The 20,204-nt window shown below is 38.5% G+C and overlaps 1 non-coding gene across 1 annotated transcript; it reads right to left on the bottom strand.

The window, feature by feature from the left end:
• Positions 1-17,310: 17,310 nt before the first annotated feature.
• On the bottom strand, positions 17,311-17,428 carry LOC142455870 (small nucleolar RNA SNORA61). Its single transcript, XR_012785982.1, has one exon. It is a non-coding gene; the product is annotated as a small nucleolar RNA SNORA61 (small nucleolar RNA).
• Positions 17,429-20,204: the final 2,776 nt, after the last annotated feature.

Raw genomic sequence — 20,204 nt, 5'->3', positions numbered from 1 at the left:
GCAGAGCAATGAAGTCCCCAGGGATAGAGGAGGCGCCAGGGCATGGCACCCCATCAGACTTGACTGGAAGTACCTGTAAAGAGAAACAAACAGACCCTGAACTATTCATACATTGATGCGTATATGCATGCGTGCGTGTGTATTGTTTTTGTTGTACCTTTGTTTTACTTTCTGTTGTTGCTTCGTGGTACTCAATCTTGTGATAGTACGTAACATGTCTACCTGGAATACATGGAATAAACAAGCCAGAAGAGAGAACAATTGGTTGACAGTTCCAGGGGGACTTGGGGGTAGGGGAGGCAGGGGAAATGAAGAGGGTGTTAACAGGGACAAGGGAATAACAAATGATCCAAAATCAGTCTCAAGGAGGGTGTGGGAGGTCTGACAGGGCTGGATCAAGGGCAATGTAACTGAGAGGAATTCCTAAAACCCAAATGAAGGCAGAACATGATAGTGGGACAAGAGGAAAATACAAAGAAACAGAGGAAAGAACTAGGAGGCAAAGGGTAGTCATAGAGATTTAAATACAGACATATAAAGATGAAAATATAGTTATATACAATGAGGGGGGAATAGATCTATGCACATATATTTATAGGTTTAGTATTAAGGAAACAGATGGACAGTGGGCCCCTGCTCAAGTACTCCCTCAACACAAGAACACTTTGTTCTAACAATTCAGCTGTCTGAGATACTCACCTGCCTGGCACAATCGCTGATAACAATGAGTACACAGGCAAATGTGGTAAAGAAAGCTGATGGTGCCCAGCTACCAAAAGATATAGCACCTGAAGTCTTAAAGACCTGAAGTAAACAAACAGTGATCTAGCTGAGAGACAACAAAACTCACATGGAAGAAACACACTGACCTCTCACAACTAGATCGCTGAGGACAAAGTGGGTGCATAAGCAAAAGTTGTGAACAAAGCTGATGGCACCCAGCTATCAAATGATATAGCATCGGGGGTCTTAAAGGCTTGAAGACAATCAGGTGGCCATCTAGCTGAGAAACAACAAAGCCCACCAGGAAGAAGCACACCAGCCTACCCCAACGCAAATTCTGAAGACAAAGTGGGTACATGGGCAAGTGAGGTGAAGAAAGAGGATGGTGACCACTTGTCAAAATATATAGAATCTGGGGTCCCATAGGCTGGATGATAAACAAGGGGCCATCTAACTGAAAAACAACAAAGCCCAAATGGAAAATGCACACCAGCCTGTGAGATGACAAAGCATCGAAGGGATCAGGTATCTGGCATCAGAGACAAAAAAAAAAAAAAGAATCATCGCATTGTGAATGAGGGGGAGTGCAGAGTGGGGACTCAGGGCCCATCTGGGGGAATTTGGACATCCCCTTGCAGAAGGGTTGTGGGGAGGTGACGAACCAGTCAGAGTGCAGTGTAGCAACGATGAAACATGCAATTTTCCTCTAGTTCTTGAATGCTTCCTCCCCCCAACTATCATGATCCCAATTCTACCTTACATAATCAGCTGGACCAGAAGATGTACACTGGCATGTATAGGAACTGGAAATACGGGGAATCAAGGGCAGATGAGTGCTCAGGAACAGTGGTGAGAGTGGTGATATCAGGAAGGTGGAGGCAGGGTGAGGGAGAAACGGGAAACAGATGACAAGGTCTACATGTAACCTCCTCCCTGGAGGACGGAGAGCGAGAACTGGGTGAGGAAGACGTGTAAGATATGATGGTGTAAGATATGATAAAATAATAATTATTTATAAATTATCAAGGGTTCAGGGGGAGGGGGAGCAGGGAGAGACGGGAAAATGAGGAGCTGATATCAAGGGCTCAAGTAGAAAGCAGGTGTTTTGAGAATGATGATGGCAACATACGTACGAATGTGCTGGACACCAATGATGTGTATACGGATTGTAAAAAGAGTTGTATGAACCCCTAAAAAATGATTAATTGTTTTAAAAGTTGAAATTTTGTGCATTAGCATTCTAAATGATGGAAGCATATATTTGTAAATCCATATGCTGAACACCATTCTTTATACTGGTATGTATCATTGTTTCTTTCTGATCTGTGATTTCTATCATAGTATCTGACTCTGCGATACCTATTTCAGTATCTCAGTGGTTACAATCCTACTGCCATGTACTCAGTCACAAGTTTACTCCCATAATACAATATAAGGCCTTTCAAGTGCTTCTTCCCAGCTCCTGATCTACAACCTTAGTATTAAATTGAAATTTCGTTATTTCATGTATTTCATGTGCATTCTTGAAATATGTCATGAGAAATATGAGGGGTTTAGCAAAAAAGACCATGGAACTTTTTTAGAGCTATGCCTTTCATTATTTTTCAAAACAACCTTATTCACCTTAAAATTACTTCCTATAACACGTAGTACATTCATCAAATCTGCAACATCATTCCTGCTTGCCTACCAGGAAAACATGTACTATGAAAGCTCCACCCAGCAGGGCTGTTTGCCATGGTTTTGTTTGTACCCTGTCTTATATACAACAAAAATAATAATTTACAATTCATATATAGGATTTTAAAAATAAAATAAATACACTTCGGTATATCATCCCAGTTAAAAAAAGAGGATATTAAACTTAGCTGAGAAGAAATTTATGTGCCCCTCACTAACTAAATACCTATAACTATGATCTAAATGATCTGCATTAGTTTCTCCCAGTTTAAGTCTGTTCATAAATATGTCCCTAAGACCCATATCATTTACTTTTACCAATTTATAATTTTATAACTTTATGAAAACATATTTTATTTTCTATACTCAATTGATTTAAAATATCTTTACTTAACATTGTGCTTGTAAGATTCACCTCTGTAGCTTTGTGTATCTCTGATTTATATATCATGAATTTTGTGTTCATTCTACACTTGAGATTGTCTCCAGTCTTGGCAACCAAAAATATTAGGCTGTACCTAGTTTCGGCTATACCTACTGATCTATCCACATAAAAATTCTCTATGTTATATATCTGAAGGTAAAATTTCTGCAATATAGTATATGTACATATAGAAATTAAATGTTAAATGTTCATAAATGTAAAAACCACCAAATGTATATCAATTAATCAGCAATGTATGAGATTTCCTGTTACATACTAACTAATAAGGTGTATTATTTTTCAGTTTTGTAAAGCTAGTAAATTTGAAAATGTATATCAGTGTATCAGTGTGATTTTAAATGATAATTTCCAGATTATCAATAAGATTGAGACCACAATGGCTGTCTGATGTCACTTTACAGTTCTAGTGCCAGTTGCCCTTGAGTTGATTCTATTTCATGACGACACCACATTGGTCTCCGTAAAACAGTGATTCATGGCATTTCAGTTAAAAGGTCACGACCAAATCTTTCTCTCAAGAACTTTTCAGGGGACGTGAGCTTCTAGACTTCTAAATTTTCATTAACACACAAATGTATTAGTCATTTATATCATCAAAGGAATCCATACAATATAAAAAAAGAGATTTTCTCAGTTAGGTTCTGTTTATGTACACAATCTCAACTATTTTCTTTTATGTAAGACTATTGTACAAAGCTTTATTTCATACCCTCATATTCTCTCTTTCTCTCTCTCTCTCTCTCTCTCTCTCTCTCTCTCGCTCTCTCTCTTTCCTCTCCCTCTTAGATCATCCATTGACCTTCTCTAAGGGGTCAGTTGCATCACCATATCATGTTTACTTTTCCTACCGGAGAAGAAGCAAACAAAAAAAGGCTCCTGCACTGAACACTGCTACTTTTTCAACTTCTTTCCATTTCTTTGTTTCTCTTTATAGTAAAATTCTGCAAAAGACTTCATTTTGTAATTTTTCTCCCCTATTTTAAAACTCATTCCATTTAGGCTTTTGATCATACCATTTTACAAAAAATTGTCTTGTAAAGGACAGCAATGAAGTGTATCTTACAGAGTTTTACATTGATATAGCCTTACTAATATAATAAATAAATCAATTCTCCAACTGGATTGCATATACCGTTACAAGGTTTAGAATCATACCATATATTATGTGTGTGTTGGGGGGTTGTTGGGCAAGAGTCAATACATCACATAGGAGGATCAGCAGTTCTGCATGTTGGGTGAAGGTGGCACTTCAAAAGGACAGTGTACACTACTACAAATTCTAATTTTAGTAAAATTTCTTCCATCCATATCCTCTCATAGTGAATGCTAAATAAGGCTTGGTGCCTTTGAACGATGGGGTGATGGATGCTATTGAATATCTAACAGCTTTTCAGCACCAAGAATCTATCACTTCAACTGTGGTGATTTGTGTGTTTTATTGATGCTGGAAGCTATAAAACCAGCTTATCAGATGCCAACATGGCACTTATGGTAAGCAGGTTTCAGCAGAGCTTTCATACTATAAAGAAGGCACAGATGGCCTATGTTTGAGGGATTAATCTTTAAAACCTCATGAAGAGCTGTGTTAGTCTGGATTAACTAGAGAAACAAATTCATAGACACTCATATGTGTATAAGAAAGAGCTTTATATAAAAGAGCAATTGAACATTGAGAAAACATCCCAGCCCAGTCCAGATCAAGTCCATAAGTCTGATGTTCCCATATATCTGATACCAGTCTCTAAATTCCTCTTCAGACTCACGCAACACATGCAATGACACTGAATGCAGGAAGATCATAAGCCAGTGGGTGGAAAGTCTTGTGGATCCAGTGGTGGTAGAAGCATCTCAGCGATGGTGTGGGTCTCCACAGGGCTCCTCCAGCTCCAGGGCTCTAAAGTAGCACCATGTGTCTTGTCGGCAAGAAGACGAAGCAGAGAGTGTGAAAGTGTCTGATCCCCAGTGAGCTATTTATCTCCAAGGTACCTCCAAATGAGGTCATTAAGCTGCAACCTGATTGACAAGCTAGACTCCACCGCTTCTAAAGTTGGCAGGAGATTATGTAACTGCCACAAAAGCAATGCAACATTTTCTGATAACGTACTGAAAGATGAGCCCCTCCGGTTGGAAATCATTGAAAATTCATCTGGTCAAAAACTACTTCCAAGAATAAATTTCATGTAAGGACATAGAGAAAACAAAGATCTGTCACTCCATTCCCTGGTGGGACACAACTTAAAAGGAGAATATATGTTAATAATAATACAATTATACATTAATAATCATATCATAGAATATACGCAACAGGAACCTGGGAAAATTAAAAGTCATAAAAAATGAAATGAAATGAGAGACAATTGCTGTCCTGGGATTAGTGAGGTGAGGTAGACTATCACGGGCCATTTTAAATTATACAAATACATAGTTTGAAGAGCTAAGAGAATTATTCAGTTTCTTCCTCTGTGCCATTTTCTTTTGGTTTTTCAATTTGAATAGCAATATTATTAATTGATCTTTCTGGTAGATGTATAGCTATTGTCATTTCACAGAGAGAATTAAACTTCAAAATAGATCTTGAAATGTTTTTTTTTAATAATGAATGTTAAGTCCTTCCTCTTAAATTTTCAGGATGTTATATGTTACCTCATGGGTCATTTTCAGTCAAAACTCACTCGACAATAACAAACAACAGCAACCGGTCCCCGACCAAAACAGCTTTATTGACATATTTATTGGCAATTTATTGACAATTGGTACAATTCAATAGTTCAGTCACATCAAGAAAAGTTGTACAATCATCACCCAAAGCAGTTTTAGAATATTTTCTTCCTTCCTCCGCTTGTATTAGCCCCCCATTTCCCCTCAGCCTCCTTGCCATGCCCCTAAGGAATCAACAATCCAGTTACTGTCTCTATAGATTGACCTATCTTGGATAGAACAAATGAAAACATGGAAAAGCAAACAAGCAAAACCAAGAAAAGAAAATAACAAAGAAAAACAGATGAAAATACTTATTGAAAAGAAAACAGAAATTATTAAGAAGTAGAACCAAAATAAATGGATCATAAGGGAGATCAAATGATAGCATGCTACATTTAAACCTAACTGTATCTGCAACTATCTACTTGTCAATGTACTATGCATGCTAGCAAGCCGGTTCCCATCCCTGGTCCATGGTCAGAGGAGATTAACTAGGGGCATAATCCATGTGTTTTTTTTCCCTTCCTTTTTTTTTTAACTGAAGCAGCGTTAAAATGGTTCAAAGTGATGACATGATGTTACATTCTGATTTAAGTATATCTGTCATAATTGAGTTTAAAATGCTCTCTCTTGGATAAAAGGGATAGTCACATCCTTCTGCTATGATCAGAGGGAATTCCCCAGAAGTTTAATCCATGTGTGGACATTGAAAATGGATTTGGGGATTCCACTGTTATCCAGAGCCTTCTATAACCCGTGTGTTCACTATTTAAGCTCTGATGCTATCCCCGCCTTTAGATTTGGATTGTATTATTTATAGTCCTTGGATAACACAAGCTGCTGTGCTTCTTCCATGTGGATTTAGTTGACGCCTCACCTAGATGGCCACTTGTTTGGTAAGAAGCCATTAAGACCCCAGACACTATTCTTTCTGATCGCTTGGCACCATCTGGTTTCTTCACCACACTTTGCTATAGCACCCATAACTTCAGTGATCGCTTCATAATGTTAATCAAGTGGGCCATCTCATAAGAACTGATTTTTTTTTCAATTTGGCCTAGAATTAAGTGCAAACCCCAAATCAAGTCATGCATCTATGTTTAATGTATGTCTCTGGCTCATCTTAGAGCCATCATTGTCATTTCATGTTAGAGAACATCACCAATTATCCCCCTAATGCATCGCTTCCACTGCCATCAAGGGAGGTAGCAATGAAATAATTTTGTGGTTGGGGGTCACCACAATGAGGAATTGTATTAAAGGGTCATTCATTAGGAAGGTTGAGAACCACTGCTCTAGTGTGTTAGGCCGGGCTAACTAGAGAAACAAATCCAATGACATTCATATATGTGTAACAGAAAACTTTATATCAAGAAGTAATTTTATATGCAGCAAACTTTCCAGCTGAGTCCAGATCATGTCTGTAAGTCCAATACTAGTCCATAAAACTGTCATCAGACTCTCGCAGCCTGTGCAAAGATGCCGAATGCAGGAAGATCACAGGCAGATGCAGGCAGAGTTGTGTGGATCCAATGGCAGTGGCCACATCACAGGGTTCCTGCAGATCTGAGAATGGCTTTTCAACAGGAGTCAGTTGAGGGCAGAGAGACAAAGGGAAAGGGGAGGCTCCAGAGAGTCTTTTATCTCGGTGGGACCTCCCAGCGGGTCATCAAGCTGAGATTGTTAACAAGTCTTCCTCCAATCCTTATGCTGCACTCTTTTTCATGTAATTCAGCTTTACTGATTATTGGTTCGGAATATATATTGAAAAAGTATGGTGAGGGGATATGACCCTGTTATAAACCTTTTTTGATTTGAAAACATGCCATAGGCTCTTGTATTGGTCCAGTGACTACCCCTTGGTCTGGGCAGAAGTTCTGCACAAGCACAGTAACACCTTCTGGAATTGTCCTTTTGCTCAAGGCTAGCTGTATTGGGTTTTGATCCACAGAGTGAAATGCCTGGGCAAAGTAATAAAACACGAGTAAACCTTTTTTTTTTAATTTCTGATAATCTCTGATTTCAGTCAAGTTCAATCCGACATCAGCATGACACACCGTTTTCCAGTTTCCTTCTGAATCCACCCTAACCCTTGGCAAGCCCCTGCCAGTGTGTTGTTGCCACCATCGTTGAATGAGCTTCAGCCAAAATAAACTGTAAAACGTGACACAGCAACAACAAAAAAACACCACTACTAGAGTACTCATTTTCATGTTATGCAACCCAAACTCAGATGCAAATTCACTACCATCAAATCAATGCTGACTCATCGCGACCCCCTCAGGATTTCTCAGGCTTTGTTCCCAGGAGTATCAAATCCAGCCTTTCTCTCTGCTAGCGGTTTAGAACTCCATCCAGGCTGATCTCATCTCAGCCAACACGTAGACAGGACCCCAGAATGATGGGCAAGAGTTGTATAAACTATTTTATTTGTTATTGGATTTTAATGTAACTTGATTTTGTCATCTTGGCCTCTGACTCAAGTCATACAACAAAAGACAAGCTTTTCTCCTTCATTCTGCTCTCTGGTAACTTCTCTTTCAACTTTGCCCTTTCATTCCCCTTCTGAGTCTCATTATGACAATGTCATCAGAGCACCATCTTTCACTTTTAATTGGTTATTCCAAAACCAGGCTCCTGTTGACATAAATGTCTATTCGACTCTCATATTTTCAACGCACTCACTCTTCATTTGCCAATCTAAGATCCCAAGACCAAGTTGTTCTGAAAACATTAGAGTTACACGTCAACAGAAGGTGACCATATCCGATCACAACATGGGGGATGGAATATCATTCCATCACTGCCAACTTTCATCGGTTTGTCACCATCAAATATCATCGTGACACGACTGTCCAGCCAAGCGTGGACACACTGCCACAACAAGCACAGCTACTTTTAGTCTGGTCTCACATTGAAATATTTGCTATTGCCAAAAGAACCTCATTAGTGTTCTAAAATGCTGCCTAGTAAGTGGTTTGCTATTGTAAATGTGAAATGCTAGATAGTAACACAGCTGATATATTAGGAGTTGGTGTAGCCTCTTTGAGTGTGCACTCCTGGATGTAATGTGTGTGGATTTATCCAATTTACATGTATGTGCATGTTAATAACATATCAATAATTTGAATTTTAACCTATTTTTGGTGAGCATTGAATAAATCATCATGCATTATAATTTTAATATGTGAGAAATATGTTTCTGAGAATAAAGATAAACTAAAAGCAAACTCACTGCCATTGGGTTATTCTAACTCATAGTGATGCTATGGGACAGGGGAGAACTGCCTCTGTGGGTTTCTGAGTCTGGAACTCTCTCCAGGATCAGAAAGCCTTGTCCCTTATAGAACACTGTTGATTGTGACTTGCTAACTCTGCCACTTGTAGCCCCGGCATAACCATACCATCACCATGGCTTCAAGAATAGCATACACCATGGGTCCAAGAATAAGATATTTGAGTAGAATTAAGTAATTAATTTAATCAAATATATGTGATATAAGATAATGGGAGTTATTAGGACAAAATTGGCTATTAACATGACAGGGAAAACAGACAAATGCACAGTTGCAAAAGTCTTGGGTTAGAGTAATATATATGTAAATATATATAGTCAGTGAATGTTAACACTAATTTTAGGTTGTCAATCAGGTTTACATCCCTAATGCATCATTTCTCTGGTAGCTTGAAAGTGGGGTATTAGAGATTGTCAGTCGGAGCTGTGGGGCACCTGGAGTTACCGAGCGTGACTGACATCAGCATGGAGCCGTCCTCACAGCCTCTGCCATCACACCGTCATCCCGAGTCATGGGGAGGAGATTAGATAATTAGACAGAGAGTGTTCAGCAAGCATTCATTGATGCATATGTGATGGAAGCAGAACCCGTGCTTGGGAATGCAAATACAGGAATGAGCCCTATCCTCTGCAGAAAGAACACTGGTACCTATTTTAACCCTTTGAGACCACAGGGAATATGTCTGCAACATGAAAAGATGTAGAATGAACATGCCTTCTGATGTTACAATTCTATTATCACATATTCCTTATACATATAGGCCTGTATACAGATTGACAGAATCCTGGTATCCATTATAAGATGGCTCTGCTTAACGGCTCGTCATAGAACAAGAACCATGTGGAGCTCATTGTCATGTGCTTCCCGGATGAGTTGGTGATATAACTAAAGGGAGAGATCAGCACAGAGAGGAGTTCCAGCCACTATTTTCACCAGTCCTTGACAGTGTGGATTATCCTACCATCTTGCTCATTTGTCTAGTCATTTCCTGTGATTGGAATCTGTACCAACCTGGGTAGAGTTTATGCTTGATCTCATCATTTCCTTCTGAAAATGATCTGTTCCATAAGCAGATCAGTGAAGCAAGAAGATGTTATATACAGCTTATTGCAACAGGTGTGTTTCTACTTTTCCATTCCCGATGGAGATAGTTATTCCTCCCAGCACACACGAGACTTTCTGAACAATAGTCTTTCTCTTTGGGAATCGTAACCGGCAAGGAGAGAATTATTTTCCTATGTGTTTGTCTTCCTGTCCTAGTTTGCTTCCTACTCTTCTATCATGACTTTCTTGTGACCTTCTCTATATTTAGGCAAATCAAAATGAATAATAAGCTAATGACTCAACCTGTTGGTTGTATTGTGTGGACTCAAGCCTAGCATAGAATCTGATCAGCCTCATGATTTCTATATGTTATTTGGCAACTATGTAACTTTTCTTAGTCTACCTGAGGATAAAAATATCATACTCATGTGGGTTTCAGTTATTTTTCTGTTACATTGCACTTGATTAACCCCTACCAGGCCTCTCGCCACCTCCTTGCCACTGATTTTGGACCAGGTGTTGCTCCCTTCTCCCTGGGTTGGTCAACACAATCTCCTTTGCCTCACCTGCCCCTCTCAATGGCTCCCCCAGAAATACTGGTCTTGTTGTTGCCCCTCCAGACTGTTCATCCGGCCCACCTTATCTAGATGGACCTGCAGAGATAATAATATGCCCCCCAAAAAATACATAGCAAAACAAAGCAACCAAAGAAAACAAAATGACAACATCAACAAAATAATGAAAAAATATAAAGAAATAGTTAAAAAACAAAAACCTGTAAATAGCTCAAGGCCTGTTTGTTGATAAATGAAGGCTGAGCATGATAGTGGGACGAGAGGAAAGTGTAAGGAAATAGAAGAAAATAAATAGGAGGCAAAGAGCATTTCCAGAGGTCTTAATACAGGATTGTACATATGTAAATATATTTATATGATGATGGGGAAACAGACCTATGTGCGTATATTTATAGGTTTAGTATGAAGGTAGCAGATGTACATTGGGTTTCCATTCAAGTACTTCCTCAATGAAAGAACACTTTGTCCTATTCAGTTGGCATGACACACACCTTCCCAACACAATTGCTGAAGACAAAGCAGGTGCATAAGTAAATGTGGTGAAGAAAGCTGATGGTGCTTAGCTATCAAAAGACATAGCAGCAGGGGACTTAAAGAAGTGAAGGTAAATAAGTGGCCATCTAGCTGAGAAGCAACAAAGACCACAAGAAAGAACACACCAGCCTGGGTGACCACAAGGTGTCAAATGAATCAGATATCAGGCATCAAAGAACTAAAAATCATATCATTTTAAATGAGGGGGCATGCAGATTGGGGACCCAAAGTCCATCTGTAGGTAAATGGATATTCCCTTACAGAAGGGTTGCGGGGAGGAGGAGATGAGCCAGTCATTGTGCAGGGTAGCAATGGTGAAACATACAACCTATCTCTAGTTCTTAAATGCTTCCTCCCCTCCACCCCCCACTATCATGATCCCAATTCTACCTTACAAATCTGGCTAGACCGGATTCGTACAGTGGATGTACACCGGTACATGTAGAAACCAGAAAAAGAGAATCCAGGACAGATGATCGCTTCAGGACCAGTGGTGAGAGTGGCAATACTGGAGGGTGGAGGGAAGGTGGGATAGAAAGGTGGAACTGATTATAAGGGTCTACATATAACCTCCTCCATGGGAGGCGGGCAACAGGGCAGTGGGTGAAGAGAGACATCAGACAGTGTAAGATACGACAAAATAATAATAATTTATAAATTATTGAGGCTTCATCAGGGTGGGGGGAGTGGGGAGGGAGGGGAAAAATGAGGAGCAGATACCAAGGGCTCAAGTAGAAAGCAAATGTTTTGAGAATGATGATGACACCATATGTACAAATGTGCTTGACATACAATGGATGTATGTATAGATTGTGATGAGTTGCATGAACCTCCAATAAAATGATTTTTCAAACTTTCAATCGCATAAGGATGTTGTAACAATTAAGTTAAATAACATACAATCATAAGTCAAAAACTATTACTACTCGTCCTCCTATTGAAACATACATGGGTTTCTTCCAGTCAAAATACTTTAAATATGTCTGTGTGGTTGCTGGCTGGCTATAGAAAACGGCTCCAAGTAATTCCCTTGCCTCAGCGCTTCAGGTGTGAAAGGGGGTTTAATCAATGTGGTGTCTACAGAAGGGATCTGCTAGGGCCAATTAAATTTAAGGTAGAGATTCTCAGAAAGTTATGGTAAGTGTTTTATTAAATATTATAAAAAAGATAATCTTGGTACAGTTTTGCAAAAGAAACAGAACTCTTACAAGGATTTATAATTTTTAAAAAAATAAGAAAATTGAAAACTGCAATGGTGAGGAAAATTGAACACCCATTGTTCTACCCATCATGACAATCCCCCTGTTCATTCTTAATGGGTATCCAGAAAAATGCTATGAGAATTTTGTTGGGAAGCCTTATTCTATGAACAACATTGACCTTATACCTTCAGACTGATATGAGTTTCCCAAACTCAAAGAGAATTAAAATTATTACCATGTGAGTCCATTGGAGACTCCAAAAACTGCCTTTTGGATGTGATACAAATCTCAGGGCTCAGAATTATTTGGGGAATGGTTGAGACATCAAAAATCAGACTTCAAAAGTATATAGACCTAACTGGAGGGACAGTTATCCTAAGGAACAGTCTTCATTGGAAGACTTCCCTGGAGGCTACAAATCTTACGTGTCTGGCTGTGTTTGGGATTCAGGCTGACATGATCTTTATTACTGATAACATGTAACACTATTTGTTCATTAGCTCTCTTACACTGCTCTCCTAGGTGAATTAGCTGTCCGCTTTTGCTGTCAGAGGAGGAACATACGTATTATCATCGTCCTTACCAGAAGTCTATCTGGATCCTACATGTACAGCAATAAGTTTACCTTAACTTCTTGCCTCACCATCTTGATATTTACTTGGAAAATATGTCAACAAAGTCATAAGTCTCAATCCAAGACCATTTATCAGAAAAAAACTATTGAGTTGACAAATACAAAATGGCTTCTATTTTTTGCTCCCAACACATGAAGCCATTTTAGCTCCTAATTGTATTTAGCATATTCAAAATCCATTTATTTAGTAGGATATTATAGAGCTTCTTCTAGTGCCATTGCCCATATCGGTTCCACCACAGAACTGTCCTGAGAGAAACAAAAACAAGAAAATTATAAGAATGAAATCTCTCATCACCTTGCATACCTTTGTTTCCCTTCATTCAAGATCAGATCTGCAGACACTAGTCTCAAACCCAAACTATGCACCTTGGTTTTATTTTTTTAACTGGATACACCTCCAAGTTAAAAACCACATTTATTTTTTGCCTCCAACTTTATCATGTAAGACAAAAGTCATCTTCCTTCTCCTCCCCAAATATCAAATGAAAGGATCTATGCCCATCTACTCTCTGTAAACACAACTAATTGACTTAGTCAGATGCACATGGCTTTACGAACATTAGATCGCAGAACGTGGAGAGACTGAGTGACTGGGAAAGAAGATGCTTTCAATACATAGTACAGCAAGTGAGAGGTTCTAATGAAAAAGTCTATAAAAGGCACCATGTGAAAAGTCTGAGGGAAGGATTCAAACCTACTCAGTGCGATTATGCAATGTTGTGTCTAGGCAGCTTAAAAGGGATTGCTTGATTACAAAGGGTGATAAAATATTGTTTTGTTGTTTATAAAAATCAAAGCTGGATATTATTTCTTCACGGGTACTATTCACTTTTCCCTCTTATTTCTCAACTGAGAACCGGCATCTGAGGATGATTCACAGTTTAAATTTTATGACACGTGCTTGAAGAGTCGATAAGAAGGTCTTCTCATCTTTCGTTGGTTTTTGTACAAGCATCTGAAGCATCACTAATAAAACCTCTTTCCATATGCTTCAGTGTAATTGTTAGATTGCGAGGCATTTCAGGCCAGAGTTTGCGTTTCATTCAGCTAAGTACATAAAAATAGTAAGTAGGAGAGTTATTAGTACTTTCCACCTGATAGAGACTTCAAAATATCTATTAAATGAATGAATACATGGTCAGATACATGAATAAAGTGTTTTTTAACTCCTTCTCCATGAATTTATATTTATCCTTGGACCACACTATTTTATTGTCTCTGGAAGGTCTCTATTTTCTAAAGAAAGTATCAGTGGTGGAGAGATGTATAGTCAATGAGTCTACTAAAACTCAGAGTTAACAAAAGAACACTTTACCAGACACATTCAAATTTACATAGTAGGTGGACTAGTAGCATAGTAACTGGATTCAGTAGTAAACTTGGCAGAATAATAGAAATGAACCTAGATCTATTATGTCCTCCCAGCTAGTTGATGAGACAGATTGATATAAGTTTTAAGTTTTAATATTGACAGCACTTAATAAGCATCTTTAAATTAAGAAAAACCAAACTTTTCTTTTTCCCAAACTCTGTACAAAATAATTCTATGATCTAATAGATGCCAGAATGGAGGGACAGAAATTTTAGTCACTTGATCACAAGCACACAGAAAATGAAGGCCAGAGCAACATGTTTTTGTTTGTTCATTTTGATGACTCGCCTTTTGTAGCATTTTTCAGGAAGAGATGAATGATGTCTAAGATTGTGAACATATGCATGTTTTCTGCTAATGTCCTATCACATGCCTTAAAAAGAAGTACTTTCCTTTTGATACAGGGCTTTTAATTCAAAATACTTATGCTTATCCATGTTTGGGAATTTAAATAAAGATATGACTTGGCATTAAATATTTAATAGGTTATAATTATTTGGCAGGACCTGTCATTAGGATGGCATCTGGAATGGGATCATAGAGATTTTCCTGGATTCTTTTCCATTTGAGAATGGCTTGAGGAATGGAAATCATATTAATAGCAGCATATGTATTGTATACATTTTTCCTTTTAAGTTTTTTTTGAACACCTACGTCTTACATACTAAGTACAGTGTAGGTTTCTAAGAATAACAAAATGAATGTTCTATTCATTCACCTTCCTTAGAGATTTTTAAATGATTTATTTTTTTATTTCTAGACTCTGTTCCTGCTATGGTCGGGATCTTCATTCCTTATTTCCTGCCTAAAACTTTCCAAGTTTGTCTCAGAGCCTTCTAAATGATCTCTTTACCTCCATTTTTACCTTTGCCAGCTCAATGGTTTGTTTTCTTGAGTCACGATTGATTAGTAGCTACCTGTTGCTCTTGATATTCTTACACTGTAACATGGATTGCAGATTCTCACACAATTATCTTGAAGAAGACCTAGCTTAGTTGTCATTTAGATTATTCATTTAGCTCTCTTATGACATGTATGCTTACGATTAAAGATATACTATATTATTTATTATTTATGTAGAAATATGCAGTTGTTACTTTCTCAATTTCCTACTGCATTTCTTCTTTTATCATTTTATTGGGGGTTAATACAACTCTTATCATAATCCTTATATCAATCGGATCAGGCATGTTTGTACATATCCTGCCTTCATTCTCTTCTAGACATTTACTTTCTAGTATCAGCTCTTTTTTTCCCTCCTGCCCCTGCCACCCTCATAACCCTGATATATTGTACATTGTTATAATTTTCATCTCTCACACCCACCGCAGTCTCCCTTCCCCCATGTTTTCCGCTGTTCTTCCCCCTGTAGAGGGGTGTATGGTTGTGTGTTGATCATTGCGATCAGTTCCCCCTTTCTCCCTTTCTCTTCCCCTCTTCTCCCTTCCCTTCTGGTATTGTTATTCCCACTCCTGTTTCTGGAGTCTGTTTGTCGTCATTTGACTATATCTATCTTATCACAGAATTGTGAGTATTAGAGTATTTTCACCTTTAGATTTTAGTTTTGAAGTGATAATTAAGTTTTCCTATTGCAATGCCATTATGTGACTAATTACCAAGCAATACCATTAATCACATACACAAGTAAAATTTCACAGAAAAGAACACAAAAATAGTTACAACAGCACCTCAACAGAGAATTCACCTACATTCAAGTTGGATTTCAAAGAGGATGTGGTTTAAATAATATAATTGCTGATGTCAGCTAAACCTTAGAAATGAGAGAACACCTGAAAGACTTGTTTTTACCTATGCTTTTACTGGAGATGCAAAGCCATTTGACTGTGTGGGTCATAACAATATATGGAAAATATTGTGAAGATAACATCAGACACTTAATAAATCTCATACGGAACATGAACACATGAAGGCCAAGTTTCAAGCAGAACAAGGGGAGCCCGCATGGTTCAGGAGCAGTGAAGATGCACACTATGATGCCCTCCTTATACCATCATTATTCAATCTTTATGTCGACCAAGTAATCAGGATGCTGCAATATTTGAAGATGATTTGAGGAAAGATTATTAATCTGTAATTGGCAGATGATACAGCTTTGCTTCATGGAAAGAAACATGATTTGAAATGTTCAGTAAAGAAGATCAAAGAGTACGGCCTTCAGGATGGATTACATTGTAACAGAGAAAACAAAAATCCTCAAAACTGGAAAATTGGAGAAAAAATGAAGTTGTTAATATTTTCATCTTACTGGGATCTACAATCATTACCCACAATAGACCCATCAAGAAATCAAATATGTATTACATTCTGTGGATCTGCCAAGCATGTTAAAAATCAATGGTATCCTTTTGAGGACTGTACGTGCACCTGACTCAAACCATGGTTTTTCCCAACGCTTCCGATGCATTAGAAAGGATGGTGATAATTAAGGAAGACTACAGAATAACTGATGCCTCTTCATGAGGTGGTTAGAGGAAAAATAAGTTCTTGAATATGCAACAAGACCTCACAAATCTGTCTTAGATGGAGTTCTGTCAGCAAGAGAAGATAGGAAGACTTCAACTTTAATACTTTAGACATGTTGTCAGGAGAGCCCAGTCCATGGAGAAGGGCATCATGCTCGGTAAAGCAGAGGTTCAGCGAAAAGCAGGAGGACGCTTAATGACATGGCTTTGCATAGTGGCTTCCAGATAGGCACACGTCTCCAGCATGATACCCAGGGCGCATCAGTGTTTTGTGCTGTTGCATAGTAGGTTACTCTGACTCACAACTGACTCGGGGGCAACGATTTTAATAACAACAATAATAACAACAACAGCAGAAGGTTAATTGACTTTTCCGAAGACAGTAGTTTGTATGTGTGACTATTTCAATGGCCTTATTGTAGTTGGCCACATTATCGCATCAGGATGTTCTTCAGCATAAAGATATAGATGATACAAGTATGCAGGAGTTTGAGGAATGAACTTCCACCCTCTTTTCATGGGCTTTTTTGTTTGCTTGTTTTCCTTTCCTGCCTTGATACTGCACTGGATCTCCTCCCCACTAAAGTGGGTTTGGGGTTGGGTTTTTTTCCCTTTTTTACCCTGTTTGAAACTAGCTGAAATCCAAGAGCACTGAGGGGCAGCTTCAATGTTTCCTTCCCTCCTTTTATGACCACCCAGACCAGTGTTTTGATCTGATGGGAAATGGAACCGAGGGCTATTTTATCTTTTTCATACATTTATATAGGCCTGGATAGGTTTACTTGGCTATTTGATTATTGTGATAGGATTTTCCAAATATTCACCATAAGAATGATAGAATTGACATTTAAGATATTATTAAAGAAATAGGACATTGCTCAAAGGCCATAGTTTGGATTTGAAGTTTAAAGGTTTTCATAATGTTTAGTAAAGGTAACATAAATGCCATTTCTCTCCAGAACTAGCACACCCATAGTCAATGACAATTGGATTTATTCTGAGCTTAGATTTCTTTAGCTTTAGCATGCAGCATTTGTCAAAAAAGATTATAGTTTTCTGGAACTTATTTTGTTCAGCACACTTGCTTCTGAAGCTAACATAGTCAAATACATGGTATCCTTAAAAAATGCTCTCTATCTTGAAATGTAAAGATCCAGATGGGGTGGTGAGTAAAATGCTGACCTGCTAACAGCAGAGTGGATGGCTCAACCCCACCAGATATTCCGCAGGAGAAACACGTGGTTGTTTTCATAAAGCCGTACACTCTCAGAAACCCTGTAAATGAGTTCTACTCTGTCCGCTGGGATTAGTGTCAGTTGGAATTGGCTCAAGGGCAATTGACAGAGGAGCTCCTAGAACCATGTTGCCACAACCTCCTGTTTCTTCTCTCATGATGGTAGGACTATACTAGACAGATCGAACCTCACTCCTCATCCACTAGATAGCTCCTCGTTCCCTGATCGACAAGCATCACCATCATGATTGTGAGTTGTGGTTTACACTGGAGGAGAAGATGTGTGGAAGACATTGGCTTATTAAATGTGACTAAGAGCAGACACAATCTCTTGATTAAAGGACTATTTAGGTGAAGATGAATTCAGAAACTACAACCTTTATGAAATGAGTCCATTGGCTTGTGTTATAACTTATTTCAAATACTATTGTGTGTATTATGGGCCAAGAATGATCTTTGCAGAGATGTTTAAGTACAAAGCAGGAAACCACTAAAAAGAGAAGTAATAATAACTCTGTCAGAGATTTGTTCCTCTCTCAAGGACATTCATTCATTTTAATGACAATACTTGGACAGGATGGAAGAGGCTGACAAGTCCAAGTTACAAGAAGTATGTCAATTTTAAGTGTGACTCATACACTCCCATTGAGTCCATTCTGATTTCTATGGGAAACCCACAGGGACAGTTCTATTCTGCCCTATAGTGTAGCCATGAGATGTGTGTAACACATTCAAATATCAGAAAGAAGTGGAACATGTAAATGTTTTTGTAATCCATCACATTCACAAAAGCAAATCTACCAGCATACTCATTAAATGGGTTTTAATGAGGTTTGTGATGAGGTTATAAAGAGAAACTAAACAAACAATTGATATAGATATATACTGTAGCATAGCATGCCTTGTCATAACAAAATAGTTCATGCAAATTAGATATATGAATATTTTAAATGAATAAAAAGTCCAACTTTCAGAGAAGCTACATAAAGATTTGATATTTTTAAACCAAGCATAGTTCTACTAGAATGACAATATCTGGTGGAATTTAAAAAAAATCAAATCCATTGACTCTTCTTTTATCACCAGTGGAAATTAAGACCTTTAGTATAAATGAAGTCACATTTACCTTTTTAAAATTCCACAGCAGTGTGGAATGTAATATAGTTCTTTGGTTTCTGGAGAAAGCTGCTTGCTACAGAAGCTAACGGAAGAAAAAAATAATCACTGCTATTGTTGGTTCAGTGTTACGCACAGAGATATCTTTCCATATCACTGTCAGAATTTTTCAGAAGATTTCTAAATAGATTACAGATGATCTCCTGTGGCAAATATTCTTACTTCACATAAAAAGTCAAAGTTACTTTCTTTTCATAACTGGAGAAACCTGAAAATGATAACAAGCATCACCCAGAAAGAGACAGCAAATGGTTACAATTACGTGGCTGGGGACAGAATTTGCCCCAATTATCATGGTCAGACATGGACCACATGCCCAGACGTCGGGACCATTTGATATAAAATGTGACAACTCTATATATGGCAGGAATAAAATATGTTTCCCCTATCATGCCTCTACTTTCTAATGCGTTTGCTCATCTCATCTCACAGCCCAGACAGCTTTGATTTCATATCACGCATCACACATGGTCCCCAGCGAGGATGATGGGTCTTCACTTGAACAGCCTGGTTTTACTTCCCACGTGGCAACGTGCGGCATTTTGGTACTGTATGTGACACAGGTTTTGTGTTTAAATACTCTTAGCTTAAAGATTGGCAAATTGAAACAATCCAGAGGTGCCCTCAGGCGGAGCAATCTACTTCCAGAAGTTGACATCTTGAAAATTCTACGGAATAACTCAGCTCTGCGCACACTAGGTTTCCATGAGATGGAAACAACTCCACGGCAACTGATGGCAGCCCAAAAACCTGTATGCAAAAGAATACCCCTGGTTATCCTAGAGAGACTGACAATAGATTCGTCGTGTTTCCTTCAAACAAAAAGTCAACCTCACCAAGGACGGAGAGCACCAGGAAGCTAGGTGTGGGTGATGGTGTTGGCGCTGGTGGTAGAGAAATGACCATCTCCTTCCACCTAGATTCATCCTACATCGCAGGACCTATTCCACATCTTTGGAACCTATAGTGACAAGCCCTTGAGTTTGCACGTTATTTAAAAACTTCACGTGACCTCTACGTGTGTTTGAGGCTGTCTCAAGCATATAGTTTGTGCATGCCTTCCTGGCCACCTTCAAGCCTCTCCCATGCACCTACAGAGGAAA

This window comes from Tenrec ecaudatus, chromosome 8 (genome assembly GCF_050624435.1).
Source record: "Tenrec ecaudatus isolate mTenEca1 chromosome 8, mTenEca1.hap1, whole genome shotgun sequence".
Classification (NCBI taxonomy): Eukaryota; Metazoa; Chordata; class Mammalia; order Afrosoricida; family Tenrecidae; genus Tenrec; species Tenrec ecaudatus.
This window is presented reverse-complemented; position numbering and strand designations above follow the sequence as displayed.